General features: G+C 41.0%; 1 protein-coding gene across 12 annotated transcripts in view; it reads left to right on the top strand.

The window, feature by feature from the left end:
- Window positions 1–15020, top strand: part of DLG2 (discs large MAGUK scaffold protein 2) — a 999237-nt gene that overhangs the window by 61009 nt on the left and 923208 nt on the right. The window lies entirely within an intron of this gene.

Below are 15020 nucleotides of genomic sequence, written 5' to 3'. Positions count from 1 at the left end.
GAAAACTGGTCTGCTGTTATCTCTGTGGCCACGCCACAGCACTGAATCCTTCATGTGTTCTTGTTCCCAATGCTGCAGGGGCTGGATCAGGAGCCTGTAACTCCTAGTTTCAGTTCTCCATTTCCCTCCTGACTTAGTTTGAGACCTCAGCAAGGCAGGTAACTGCTGTGTGCTATTTCCCCCTCAGCCATTAGATGTGGATAGCATCTATTTCATTAGCACACTGTGGGAATTCATCCAGTGATGCTTGCACACTACTTTGCAATTTTTTTTTGCTGAAGGTGGCAGTAGTATTTCCTCCAATTCCAAATTCACCTGTGCTGCAAGGTAAGTAGGAGCTTCTTAAGATCACAATTACATCCTGACAGTGGCTATTTATCTCCTGCCTGAGATTTAGATTTTTGTGAAGATGTTGTCTTAATAACATACATGCCTAGAAGATCATTCTTGCATCTGTGCCAGAAAGCAGAAGAGTGTACGCATTCCATTTAGTTCCATTCAGATTTTCATAGGATAAGTTAAAGCTTCGAGATGAAACTTGCTTTATTTTCACTCATGTATGAAAGCAAGACCTGTCATGAGCTGCTGCACATGGTGAGATGGGCTGTCCTCCTGTTCCTAAAGAAACAGAGCTGCTTGGTTTCATCTTGTGCAATATCAACTGTTTTGTTGATTGCAGTGAAGGAGGGAAAGAACTTGTACCCAACATGGAAGGAAACTGGGAAAATACGAATACCATAGCTCCTATCCATTTGAGCAACAAGAGGGTCAGTGCTATAACATCTGAATAAGACCTTGACCTCAAGATTTGTACATGAGCAACTTGGAATAACAGCTGTGGGAATCTGACATGATACATTGCTTTGTTCCTTACAGAGATGTTCCATTAGATCTTCCTGGTCAAGGGAATGAAGGGACTTTGCCTTTAGGTATAAATTTTATAAGATGGTAAATCATGATCTGTTTGCAAAGGCCATTTATTACTGAGCATTAAAGTTGAAATAGTTGATATGATTAATCTTTCCAGTCTTACTTCGACTCCTAAGAATAGTAAGATACCTTAAGCAACCCTGTCAACCTCATACATAGGCTCAGTCCTTTCCTATGTGGAAAAGATTTTAGATTCCTAACATGCTTTCTCCAAAGAAGTGGTTGGAGTGCAGCAATCACTGTTTTTTTTGAATTTGAAGTTCTTATAACTACCCCTTTTCCTGGTGTAACACTCAGTCTTCCACTGTTTATTTGGGTTCTAGGGTTGGCATTTGCGTTCTGGTAGTGCATGTGCACGATCTTATGGCAAATCTGCAAATCTGCAGTTCTTTGCTGGGAGGAATATGATGCTTCTGTTGGTGGCTTCTTCTTCCTCCCTCCAGGATCCACTTGAGGCTATTTTTATATATTTGCTGGCACACTCTTATACCTTTACTCTTTCTTCAGTGATTTGCAGCTCCAGGTTATTTCTAAATTATTTGGTACCTTTTATGTATATTAAATGTTATTTCTTTATCATTGTTTCTCCTAGAAGTGTGTTTGTCCAACTTCAGGTCTGCATTTCTTTTAATTGGCCATCAATGACTTGTTTATAGCAATGAGGTCTCCAGTGCCAACCTGTGCCACAGTTCTTATCACCCCCTGCCTGTGCTACTCGGTGCCAAGTTCTGTATCTCCGCTTCTCATGACCTTTGCTGTTGTGCCAGGCTTGTACATCGCTATGCTACATTATTGTGTTAGAGTCATATCTCATTATACACAGGATAAATACTTGTTATTTCTGTCTATACAAAGCTATAGTTGTACCACATGAAGATAAACATAAGTAAAAGAAAGAAAGCAGCCACAGACACCTGACCAATTAATGAAAATGCTGATAGTAAAAATGAATTAAAACAAATTAGCTAGCAAGTCAACCCAAGCTTAGTAAGAGCTAATGGCAAGGCTCAATCCTGAGGCCTTGAAAACTCAGTAAAGAGCTAATGGTCTGTTACTAGCAATAGTAATAACACAGGGCTAGATAATTATGGCTAAACCAAGACTCTGGGATAAAACAGAAAAGAAGCCAGGAGTTTTGTCACAAAGGGAATTTCTCTCCCATTGACCATTTTTTTTCCAGATCTGATCAAAGTGTTGACCTGTCAAAGATGTCTACATACTCTGTGAAGTTCGGTAGTTGAATAGAGACAAGAGACCAAAATCATACATTCATATCTACAGTGACTTTCCCTGCTAGCAGTTCAGGGGTATGGCAGAAAACAAGCATTACTGCGGGAGAAAAAGTGGTGAGAATATGCGATAGAAGTTGGAACTGCTGGTTTTGGTGTTGTCTCCTCTATAGTAAACCAGAGTGCTGTACTGGGATGCCTTCTTCAGTACTACCACTCATTTTTGAGTTGCACTGAGGCTGCATTTCATTCATTCCAAGATGCTCTCACAGGAGAGCTCTAAACATGGGACCCAGATTCCACATTTGATTTAAAAATCTTTGTCTATGTTAAAGACCATGTATGGTTAAAGTTTCCACAGGTGCCCAGGTCCGTGGGCTGTTTCTTTAAGCCCATGGCATTTTAAGCTATACAAGAAAATTGAAGTTTATAAGAAAATTCATTCTGAGAGCTGGCATTAAAAGAAATGTTAGGACATTTAAAAATATACGTGTTTTACAGGAAGGGTAATTGACAGGTCAGCTATGCAGTTCCTCTACCTGACAGCTATTTTCCTTTGATTAGTTTAAGCTTTCCAAATAAAATGTCCTGTAACATAAGATGATGCATGTCAAATTTCAGGTTGTTTAGTTTTAGTGGAAATGGGACAGAGAATGGAAAGTGGGTTTAAATTTGGAAAATACCAAGATTGTGGAATTATTAATATACTTCTTGTTATTTCACAACAGTCTATTGCAATGATCTCTGTTTCCATGGACAACTGCCATTGAATCTAAATCGTCTAAACGCTAATAGAGAAGCAAGTTTCTAAATACTTGTAGCTTCAAGAACTAATAAATGCTTTTTCTCCCCTCTCAGTCTCCCCATCTACATTTATAAAAGCCCTTTCCTTTCGTGATTTGTGGCAAGTTCTACCCATACAATGGGATTTTTGCCAACAACTCCAAAAGGAACATGATTAAGTCCATGGGAACTGTTTATACAAACTCCATCACAGTTGCTCCTTCTGGCCCTCTGTTCTATAAATTCCCAATTCGAGTTAATAGATTTATAAAACAGAAGGCCACAAGGGACCATTAGCTCATCTGGTCTGATGGCCCATACATCACAAGAAATTGCATTTTATGCAGTACCCTTTACCAAGCCCAGCAGTGTTTATGTTTGGGTAAAGCTATTTGCCAAAAAGTCATTCAGTCTTGGCCTCAATACATCAAGGCAGGGAGAATCAGCAACTTGTACAGTATTCTGCATCATCGCTTTCTTCATTAATTTCTTTCCTGGTTAAATGCATGTCTTATTTCTGATTTGAAGTTGCTAAGGTTACATGTTCCAGACTGCTTCTTGTTATGCTTTTCTCTGGTAAATCAAAATTCATGAATACCCAGGTTATTGTCACTGTGTACCTTGCCAAGTAGAGGAAAAGTAGAGGATCAAGGGAGACAAGCACAGAAAAGCAGACATTTAAACAGAAAAATCTGTGCAAGTGCCTCTCAGTGATGCATTTATTTGACTCAAGTTGCTTTCCCCTCGTTTAGTGGTTGCACCAGTAAACCTGGGTAAGCTGCCCTACCTGTGCAAGTTAGATCAATCCACCCATGGCTTCTCCTTGGCTGGTGGAGTACCCAACAAGGCATAACATTTTCAAGAACTTTCAGTCACACAGATAGAGGTTAATTTGCAGAATACCCCAAAATCTACTATTTTCCTTACTCCTGTGACTTGTATGGTTTTGTAGATCATTTCAGTTTCCTTTCTTCAACTGTACAGACCAGTTGTTTTACTTCTCCAAAGACAAGGCATTGGACTTGCTGAGGATTGGATAATGACTTAGCTTTAGTCCATTCAGACTATATGGTCTTCTGCTTGTTTTTGCTCTCCTGCTTAAAAGTCACCACCCAGTTCATCAGTTTTTGCTTTGAGTTGTCTTGAGTTTATTTTCTGGGAATATATGTTGATGCATGTGGGAGGGAGGTAGCACTGAATTATCACATCATTTTCTTCCCAAGAGGAGATACATTAAAATCAGTGCAACAGTGTGGGTTTGAGCTATTCAGGTATCTTGAACAGGATCATGTTAGCCTTTGTCGTCCTTGGTCCTGCAGTTCCTAAATAAGTGGCTTTCACAAATGAAGTAACTTAGAATTCTTCAGAAGAACTGAATTACTTATCATATAGTATTACAAATAAAGACAAAAATTATTTACCGCCTGAAAAAAGAGAAGTCACTGATGTGTGGAACATTAATGGTTGACATAGCATCAATTCTTGAAATAAGTGAAGAAAAATAGATGTGGAAAGTAAAAGCATTTACACAGATTTATAAAAGTGGGAAGACAACTGCAGAGGAGAGAAAAACAAACAGGAAATTGGGAGAGGAGCATAACTATCTATAAGAGATTAATTGAGCTATTTAGACATTCATTTCAATATCAAATGAATGAATAAGGAATTTTTAAAAGAATTACCTAATTTTGTTTTGTATTATTTTGCTTTATTCTATACTATGCATTGGGTGGAAGATTGATGATATCATTCACAAGACTGCAGTATGATTATGCTGTTCTTCAATATAAACATGGATTGCTGAGTAAATCTGATCTGGGAAACTGATACATATCATTCTGATCTATAGAAGATGTACTTCTGTAGAGGAACTTTATTTGTCTTATTGGCAATGTTATCTCATACAAGAACTCAGAATCTGCTGAATCAATGTCCTATGAATGTCCTATGCAGTTCAGTACTGCACTTAAAAATCAAACAAATGACATTCAGAAAGATTTTTTAAAAAAGAAAAAAATCACTTTGTTTTACTGAACCAAGATCTTGGTCTTAAATGTATCCTGTGGCAGTGAGTTCCATAATCCAATTCTGCTCCACGTAGAATCTATTTTCCTCAATTTTGGAAGTACCCACTTTCATTGCATTGAATGTATCTCCAGTAGGTTCATATGAGTCACATGAACCTGACAAAAGGTTTATTCTGCAGGCAAAAGAATATGTTTTTAACTTTTGTTAGGTTTCTGGAGGAACAGAAGAACTTGAAAAAGACTTGAACCCATGGTACTGATATGATCTCTGGAGATTTTTGCCCTCAGTACAACTTTTCTTTGCAGAACAACATTGGTAGAGGGTTTCCTTCCCTGTAACTGTGAAATGAGAGTATTGACACTTCTCTGGGATATTCCTCTTTCTGGAGTCAAACAGAAGGTTCTGTTTATGCACAGTCTGCTAGCAGAAGGATGAAGATGTTCTCAAGTCTGGTTCTTTTTTGAGAACCAACCACTTAGGAGATTTTACACTGGCTAAAAGCCCTGGCTCATTGCTGGAGAAATTGAAATGGAATGACTCAGCCAGCCTTAACGTATGCTGCACTGGGATGGGGGGTCTGCAGAAACCTAGCCTATAGTCCCATCCCCTTCCTTCTGCTATCATTCAGACCTGGGTAGCTCAAGCAGGTGGTCTGATTGTCAGTTCAGTGGAAAGCTAATCAGGGAAGGGAAGAAGGAAAGAGAAAGGGAAGGGATAGAGCAAGAAAGAAGAAAGTGAATTAGAATGGGAATAGGGAAAGGAGTCACTATGAGCTGGATCCACTTATGCAGCCCTCAAATATACGTTTGCTCGAAAATAATCTCATACTTACATGAATTAAGGTGAAGAGAGTGATCTCATTTGTATTTTCCATTTGGTTTTAGGTATTACCCACTGTTTTATGTATTTTTTTCATGTATCTCCTTATTTCCTCCCATCCAGAGATGCACAGCCCAAACATTTTCATCCTCTTCTCCCGTCAGCCTTGCTGCTTTTCTCTGAATCTTTTCTCTCTAGTTCTGCTATGTTCCTCTTGAGACCAAGTGATCAGAGATGCATTCGGTGTTCCAGAGGAGAGAGAAACAGCAATTTATGTAAGGATACTATAACACCTTTGGCAGTGTTCAGAGTGTGTAACATCTGCACCCAAAGGATTGTGTCCCCAAGATGTTCTCAGGACTTAATGATGCTGTTGATACATTGCCTGCTTAAATGTGCCGTAGCTCAGAACTGAAAAACAGCACTTATATGAGTATTACCTCTTTCCTTCTTTTTACTTTCTTGCAGCTATCATGGGTATGGGGATGGGAAAAGTCTCCTGCTTGATTCTCTAATCCCTGGCAGCTCCGTACTGTAGTCCATTGGCCCTGCCCCATAGCTATCACAGGATAGTCCTTCTTCAGCTAGCCCAAAATGATTGAGGGGCAAATAGCTGTCTTCATGTGCCATCCACTGCATGTCATTGAACTAAATGCTCATTCTAACTGTAGCCCATATCCAAAGGATCTCTTTTTATTGTTATGTAGAGTGACACTTTTTTAAGGTGAGAGCCATCCAACCACATTTCAGATATGCACTTCAGAATGACAGGAGTCATGCTTTTGAAGTGCCTCTCTTGGACACATCCACACTTTAGATGTCTACATTTGGTAAGCTGAATCCTGTCCTGACTCACCACCTCCTTATGAGTTCGTACCATTCTCTCCTCTTTTCAGAGTGTGAAATCTTTTATTTCTACCCAGCTCCAATGTCAACGCAAATTGATTTTCACTGGTCATATCAAACATAACTCAGCTGCAAATAAATGATTAAATATGACCTCACACACTTTGCTTTTACCTTCTGTTAACAGTGACATTAGGAAGAAGAGAAAAATGGCCACTGCTTTTTCTTCTTTCATCCACTTTCCAAGTGGTATTTGCAGATTACATCAACTTTTCCCTTTTACATGTCTCTTTTCAGTTCTATAAAAGCAAATCATTAAAGTAGTGTCTGATACTTTATGTACATACACATATATATATAAATTGCTCCATGCTACTGTTATGAGAAAGGGAATATTTTTCCTTGTTTTTTTTTTTTTTTTTTCTTAGAGCATTAATATCAGACTTATTATCCTCATATGTCTGATACCTGAGGTTTTGCTGGTAATTTGCATTCTCTTTATCTACAGATGTAGGGAAATCAGCTCCAAGGACCCGATAAGCTAGATGCATTCATTCATCACATCTGGCTGCAGAAATAACTGACCGTAGCTCCTCTCAGCCTCCTCTGCTCAGGGCCAAACATACCAAGGGACCTCAGCTGCTCCTCATATGTCTTGCTCTCCAAACCCTTCCCCATCTTCATGGCTCTCCTCTGAGTGCACTCTAATAGTTTTATGTCCATATATTGTGGCATGCTGAACTGTACACAGTACTCAAGGTGAGGCTACACCAATGCAGAGCAGAACAGGACAATCCCTTCCCTTGAGTTCTTTACCAATTAAATTGCAAAACCTAGGAAGAAATGTTTTACTCAGAGGGAAGTGAGGCCCCATCCTTGAAGGCATTCAGACCAGCTTGGTTGGGCCCTGGGTAGCTTGAGCTGGTGGGGTGCAACCAGCCCTTGGCAGGGATTGGAATGGATCTTTAAGGTCCCCTCCAACCTAGGCCATTCTATGATTCTATGAAAAGCAAATTCAGGTGTTCTTTTTGGCCCCATGTAGACTACAAGAGAGATTATCTGTAGCTGGGAGGAGGAGGATCAGCTGCCATGGGGCACCTCTGCTTCCCCCGCACAGGTGGGCTAGCATCAAGGGGAGAGGGAATGGGAGGGACCCTCTGCTTCAGTTCTCTGCTTCCCTGCAGCATGCCTACAAGAAACAAGCAGCAAGTAAGGGGGGTAAAATAATTTGCCATTTGTATATACATGCTAATGGATGCCTCACACATGGGAACAAACTGTCAGCTTCAAGTCTCAGTGTGTTCCTCAGTTTGCTTTCTGCTTGGGGTATGCTGTATCCCTAAATGAGCAGAGGATGCTGCCTTGCAAGGAGCTGGGAAGATTAACAAGAGTGAAAGCAGCAGAAGGGGAGGTAAAGGTTAGAAATAGGGAATAATACTAGCAGAAAAGATCCAACTTGGAAAATGCAATCTCATACATCTGGGGAAAAATAATCTGAGACTCAGCTGTTCTGCAGGAGAGAGATACTTAGAGAGCACTAGAAATGAAAAAAAAGCCCCTAGAGATAGCAGTGGGAAACCAATTAGATGTGGGCTTGTACTGGCAGTAAAGAGTGTAATTTTGGGGCTACACACAGAGGCAAAAACATTATCTTCCAGGGAGGTGATGATCCAGCTGTAGATGGCACAGGTGGAGCAGTGTTTCTGGCTTGGGTTTATCAAGGGCAAACTGACATGGATGAATTGGAGGGATTTCAGAGGAAAGTGCCATTAAAATGGAAAGGGTTGGAAAGATTTCTTTTTAATAGAAAAAAAGATTAAAAATGTATTTTGTATGGTTTGGTGGTGTCTCTAGTGGGAAAGAACAGCATTCTAGAAAAACCTGAAGGCAGCAAATAGCAAGAAGGAAAAATATTTTGGGTATCAGAAGATGATAGCTATAGGAGTAAAGGTATAAAGGGTAAAAATGACCAATGAGATCATAGATGAAGAGAAGTTGCTTGCATCAGAAGCAGTGTTGCCAGCAGGAACAGGGAAGTAATTGTCCCCCTGTACTCAGCACTGGTGAGGCCGCACCTCAAGTGTCCAGTTTTGCGCCCCTCACTGTAAGAAAGACATCCAGGCTCTGGAGCGTGTCCAGAGGAGGGCAACAAAGCTGGTGAGGAGTCTGGAGCACAGGCCTTACAAGAAGCAGTTGAAGGAGCTGGGATTGTTCAGTCTGGAGAAGAGGAGGCTCAGAGGAGACCTTATTGCTCTCTATAACTACCTGAAGGGAGGTTGTAGTGAGCTGGGGGTCGGCCTCTTCTCTCGTGTGACCAGTGATAGAACTAGAGGGAATGGCTTCCTGCTGTGCCAGGGCAGGTTCAGGCTGGACGTTAGGAAATACTCCTTCTCTGAAAGGGTGGTCAGGCACTGGAATGGGCTGCCCAGGGAGGTGGTGGAGTCACCAACCCTGGAGGTGTTCAAGGAACATTTGGACGTTGTGTTGAGGGACATGGTTTAACGAGAACTATTCATGATGGGTAGATGGTTGGACTGGGTGATCCTGTGGGTCTTTTCCAACCTTGGTGATTCTATGATTCTATGATTCTAAGTTCTCTACTTGATAGAGAAATATTTCCAGGAGGGAAGTGGAAGATGCCCATGGTGGGCATGGATCCTGAGAGCTCTGCTCTTAGACATCTTCCTTGTCTTACTGGATCATGCATTCTTGCTTCCTTGTACAAGTATGGGTCTACCTCTCTTCAATGTCTTCCAGAGGAAGCCTGATTTATGAAAGGATATAGAGAACAAGGTTGTTGTCCTCATTCCTTTTCTTCTTGCTCCTGGGTCAGACTCAGATGCCTTTATGGTTTTGGGTATGCCATGACACATCTTCTCCTGCTGAAGAGAGCAATCCTTGCTCTTTGCCCCTTGTGCTCTCTCTCCTGGTCCTCTCACCACAGAGGTCCCCTTGTTTTCCTGTCGTGCAGCTGGCTTCATCCTTTTAGAAGGATCAAGCAGAAAAACAGACCTTGTCTCCCAAAGTCTTTGCCCTCAGGAGAGCTGTGCATCTTCCCCTCCCACGTCCTTCAAACAAAGGTAAGGACCTGATTTCTCCAGGCAGGGCTCCTTTTCCTCCCCTGATGCTGAGTGCCTGTGATATTTGTTATATATCTATGGAGATTTTCTAGTTGTTTCTATGGAGACTGCGATGTCTTCTTTGATTGCAACATTTATAGAGGGATTAATAAGAGCGTGTGGCCTTTTCCTGCAGCTCAGTGGTTCAGCTCTAGCACAGTGTAGTAAGCTGGGGTCATTAACATCTGATGGCTGCACAGGGACCTTTGTACAATTCAGTAATTAGCATTCTTCACTGGTACCAAAAACACAGAGAACAGTATAGTAGCACTAGAGGGAAGAGTAAATTACTACCACACACAAGTCAGTGTGCTCTGTGTCAATGAATGGCAACCCACCCATCTCTGCTGTGATACATTTATTTGGTTCTGTTCCTCCTCTTTTCTTTTTCCTTTCTGTGTTATTTTATAAACAAACAATAACAACGCCCCACCCAAGCTAGGATTTAATGGTGTGGCTGTGGTCTTGTGGGGGCTCTGAGTTAAAGCTGTTTGTGGCAATGTGTTGATTTCTCAGAAATATGGGCTGGCAGTGGGGGTCTCTGTACCAGCAATTAAATCCAGCCCCATTTGGAAAGAAATTGATAGGACTGCAGTCTAAATGGGAATGCAGCACTGCAAAGCCCAGCGTGTTCAGCAGCAGCAGTCAGGAGGTTTATAAGAAAAGTATGATATAGGAAATGGTCAGAAGACAGTTCTCTGTAGAAAAGCAAAAAAGACACCACAAACTGTTGCCAAGCCACTGCCTAACAGACCATTTCACTCACCAAATCTGCAGGGTGGAATTTGTCTCTTAAATTTCGTCTGTGTGACACAACCTGTGAGGCCCAAATGAGCTACACACTTATTTTGAAGCATGAAATGTTGAAGATCAGAGAGTCACCTCCAGGGATGGGGCATCCACAGATTCTCAGGGCAGCCTGTGTCACTGCCTCACCTCCCTCACAATCAATAATTTCTTCTTTATGTCAAATCTACTCATAGCTGTTTTTGCTGATATCTTTAATCAGCAGTTTAGGGTTTGCAGTTCAGTCATTTTCTGCTGCATGTTGGGAACAGGCTGTGGAGAGCAAGTGGAAGGCATCTTAAGTGTTCTTGGAAAACTTGCAACACAGCAGGTCCTAACTCATGTATTGACATGATGTAGATCTTCTTTGGTCAACTTTGTTGAATGCGATTCATTGTAGATTGATTAGGCTCCCTTCCCTTCCCTTCCCTTCCCTTCCCTTCCCTTCCCTTCCCTTCCCTTCCCTTCCCTTCCCTTCCCTTCCCTTCCCTTATCAGAACAGACAATGTCACATACCACCAGTGATGCCAGGATGAGAGAGCAGAGTGGTTTAGGAAGCAGTGGAGGAGGAGGACCTGCTGCAGACCAAAATCTCTCCAGAGCATAAGCAGAGACCCTCAGCTGCAGGAGATGCTGCATCTTCCCACCTTGCTGGCTGCCAATAGCAACCATCTCCTCAGAGGGAAGTGCATGCAGCCTGCTTTCTGCTTGTAAGTGCAGTATCTAACAATTCATTAATGAAGAGAAGGGAAAGGAAGAGTTGTTGGAGTTGGGTATGCTCTGGAAAATGCTACCCAGACTTTTGGATCTCTAAAAAGTGTGATGTGTCCAAGTAATTTAAAAGTTTCCAGCCTCGGATCTGTAATGACAGATAATAAACTTTGGTTAAATCAAGAAGAAACCTTAGCATTGCAACAGCAAATACATACTTTCTTAGGAACATAATTTTTTGTAACATGAAGTGTATTTGTGGTACTCCTAGATTAGGATGATTGTAGCGACAGGCAGTTTAGCAGCCTTTTCATTTGGCTTGCCATGTAGCCTGGGGCATCTGAACCATGACCTATTTCTTCCTTTAAAATTCCCGTCCCTGCGTTCCTGTTTTGAAAACACATATAAAAAAGGATGGGCAGTAATTTAATAAATAGGCACTGTAAAGCAGAGTTAACGGAAGGAATTACTTAAAAGCTATTATTAGTGGCATTTCTGTGTTCAAAGCAACAGAAGGGTACAGTAAGAATTACAGCTGTCAAAGCAATGGGCAGGATGGGCCTGACTTCCTATGGTCTTTGTAGGCAAAGATTGTGAGTTCTGAGCTCCTTCCTACAGTCTTTTCCCCATCTTCCTTTGGAGTCCACAAGAATTTCATAGTATCACAGAATCATGGAGTATCCCAGGTTGGAAGGGACCCACACTGAGTCCAACACCAGGCTCCACGCAGGACCACCCTAAAACCAAACCCTATGTCTGAGACTGGTGTCCAGATGCTCCTTGAACTACAGCAGCTCAGAGCCATACCCACTGCACTGGGCAGCCTGTTCCATGCCCACTACCCTCTCCACACCCCACATGCTTCTCTGGTGAAGAACATTTCCTTAACCCCCCAGGCTGGAGTCCTTCAGTAACTTCAGCTCCATAAGGACAAATGCCTTGATGGTGTTTGTGCAGTGCTGATACATTTACATTTCTGTTAGGATTGGTTTTATGGAGAAATACTAAAAGTTGAAATAACATGTAGCACAGGGTATGAATTATTTTGGTTTAAATTCCATCCACAGCCTCGTGTTATAAGGTCTTTGAGTATTCATATGACCCTGAGTTCTGTAACTTCTGGGGAATCTGGGAACTGTACTGGAACCAAACTTTGCAGCTGCCTGATTTCTAACATCTGAGTGCACAAATAGTACTGTATCCAATATTGGATCTCTTCTGTGGTTCTGATCAAATTTTGGAGGAGTTATTTAAATATTTAATGATTGCTTATGTAAAAATCAATGGCAATAGTGTCAAATTGGGCCAAATGTACTTAAAATCACTTAATATGGATTTGGAACTTACTTCAGGCTCTAGTTTGAAAATGTTGATCAGTAATAAAAGTGAATAATAGTACCTTTTATCTCAGATTCCAATAATGCCTGGGTACGCAGTTATCAAGTAAATGGAGTTCTTCTTCCCATTATCTTCATCTGAAATAGGATTGAGCTATTAAACCAACGTAAATAATAAAGAAATGCTTAACACTCCCCATGAAAGTGTTTGCAGCTGTGTTCTTCCACCACATGTACCATGAGGATTCCATTACAATAAATTGGAGCTGTTAGTGTCACAATATTGCCGTCATTACATGTTAAAGAAATGAGTCAGATCCCCAGAACATTTTGATGCTCTAATATCATAAATGTGTGAAGAATTTTAGTCTTAGTTCTTGTTTCTAAGCCTTTAGAGAGGAAACTGCCTGTCTCAAAAGGATATGAATTTTTAGATCCCAATCCAGTCTGCAGTAGTGATAGAGCCATACTCCTCCTTTCCTTTGGCCTCTCACAGGCACCCCATTTGCCTTCTCATACCAGGGTTTAGAGTTTTAATGAGAAATGGTGGTCTTTTTGAGTGAGGATCAGCAAAGGAATTTATAGCCTTGAACTGATAGCCTTTCATAATGGTTTGTGGTGGGCATAGCAATGTTGTGATAACATCCAGGGCACTGAACAAATTCAGTGCTTCCTTTTGAATTAAAAGTCTTGACAACTGGGACTTTGAGAAAAACTATTATTACATTTTTGTGGATGTTTTTACCTCTCCACCTGATTCTAACTTCCTATTGTAGCTGTTTTCTGTTGTTGCTTCCTCTGATGGATTATTACATTAGCGCTTGCTTTTATCTCACCTAAAACAGATCTTTTTGTTCGCCTGTTCAAGGAATTTCTGCATCATTTCCTAATCTATACAAATCTATGTACTGTATAAGATTAGATATTTTACCTAAGTATTAAAATCTGGTTCTTCCAAATGTCTTTTACAATAATGTTCCAGTGTATATGAGTTTTATATCAGTATCAGTCCCTGATCCATATGGCATCACCATATCTGTTTCCCAAATTTGCTCTGAAGGAGGTGGGGAGATTTTCACCGATTGGACTGCAACATAGAAGCATTATATAGTATGAAAGCTATTATGCAAGGAATGCTGAGGCTGAGAGGACGGTTGCAGAACTGACTACAGATAGGGCCAGAGGACCAGAGAGGAAGAGAGAGGAGCAGTGAGTTCGTGCTAATGCATCCAGGAAGCCAGACGTGTTTGTAGACATCTCTCCATCCACTTCCAGTGCTTTTATCCTACTTGAGAAAGAAAAGGACAGAAAACAATGGAAAAGGATATTGGGACTGCTACTGGGATTAAATCAGTGTGTCTGCAAACATTTTAAATGCTATTTTGAAGATTTTCCATTTTACCATTACTAGCACTTCAGAAATTAATTTCCTGGTTACCCCTCTGACCACTCCCATAAATGAAGATACAGATGGGATTTGTCTCCCTGGACTGTGGTAATAATATTTAGCTTTTTATAAAGAACATTAAACTTTCAAAGACCTTACGAATGTTTTGGAACTAAGATTCATTATTCGGCTTGCTCAGTGAAATCTCCTAACTCTATGATAGAAATTCCATAGTCACTTTACGTTTCTTTTATGGCTTTGTTGTGGCAGGGCTGTCTAAGTTAAAGGCTTGCCAGATTTAAGAAATAACTTTTAATTGACTCTTTTTTTTTCCTTACAATATTTTTTCCTTTAATATTCCTTTTTTTTTTTTTTTTTTCCTATCTCAGAAATAGATTTGTTGGTTTAAGAGTGTAGTCAGCTAAATGCTTTTTTCTCTGAACCATTAAATTGTCATTATGGGAAAGTGATTGCAGGATTGCATTGCATTCTCTGCTGGGTAAGAGCAGTTCCAGGGGCTCTGATTCATGATCCCCTCAGGTGTGGGTATGATTCTTGCCTCCAGGTTGCAGATGCTGTTGAGATGGCTCAACGGGAGGAACGGCTGAATGGGATAGACATAAGAATGGAGTATGCAAACTGCAGACTCTATCCCAGCAGATACTCACAGAGTTTCTAGACATAGAATCATACAATCATTAAGATTGGAAAAGACCTCTCCAACTGTTAACCCATCACCACCATGCCCACTAAACTGTGCGCCTCACTGCCATATTTCCACATTTCATAAACACCTCCAGGGACAGTGACTCTACCACCTCCCTGGGCAGCATGTGCCAATACCTCATCACTCTTTCTGAGGAGAAATTTTTCCCAATATCCAACCTGAACCTCTACTGGAGCAACTTAAAACCATTACCTCTTGTCCTCTTTCTAGTCACCTGGGAGAAGAGGCCAACTGCAGCTTGCTACTCCTCTCAAGGTCTCCCCTAAGCATCCTCTTCTCTAGAATAAATAATCACATCTCTGCTACAGGTGCATTAAC

The sequence above is a fragment of the Gallus gallus genome, chromosome 1 (assembly GCF_016699485.2).
Source record: "Gallus gallus isolate bGalGal1 chromosome 1, bGalGal1.mat.broiler.GRCg7b, whole genome shotgun sequence".
In the NCBI taxonomy this organism is placed as follows: Eukaryota; Metazoa; Chordata; class Aves; order Galliformes; family Phasianidae; genus Gallus; species Gallus gallus.
Note: the sequence above shows the minus strand (reverse complement) of the source record. Positions and strands in the feature narration are given on the sequence as shown.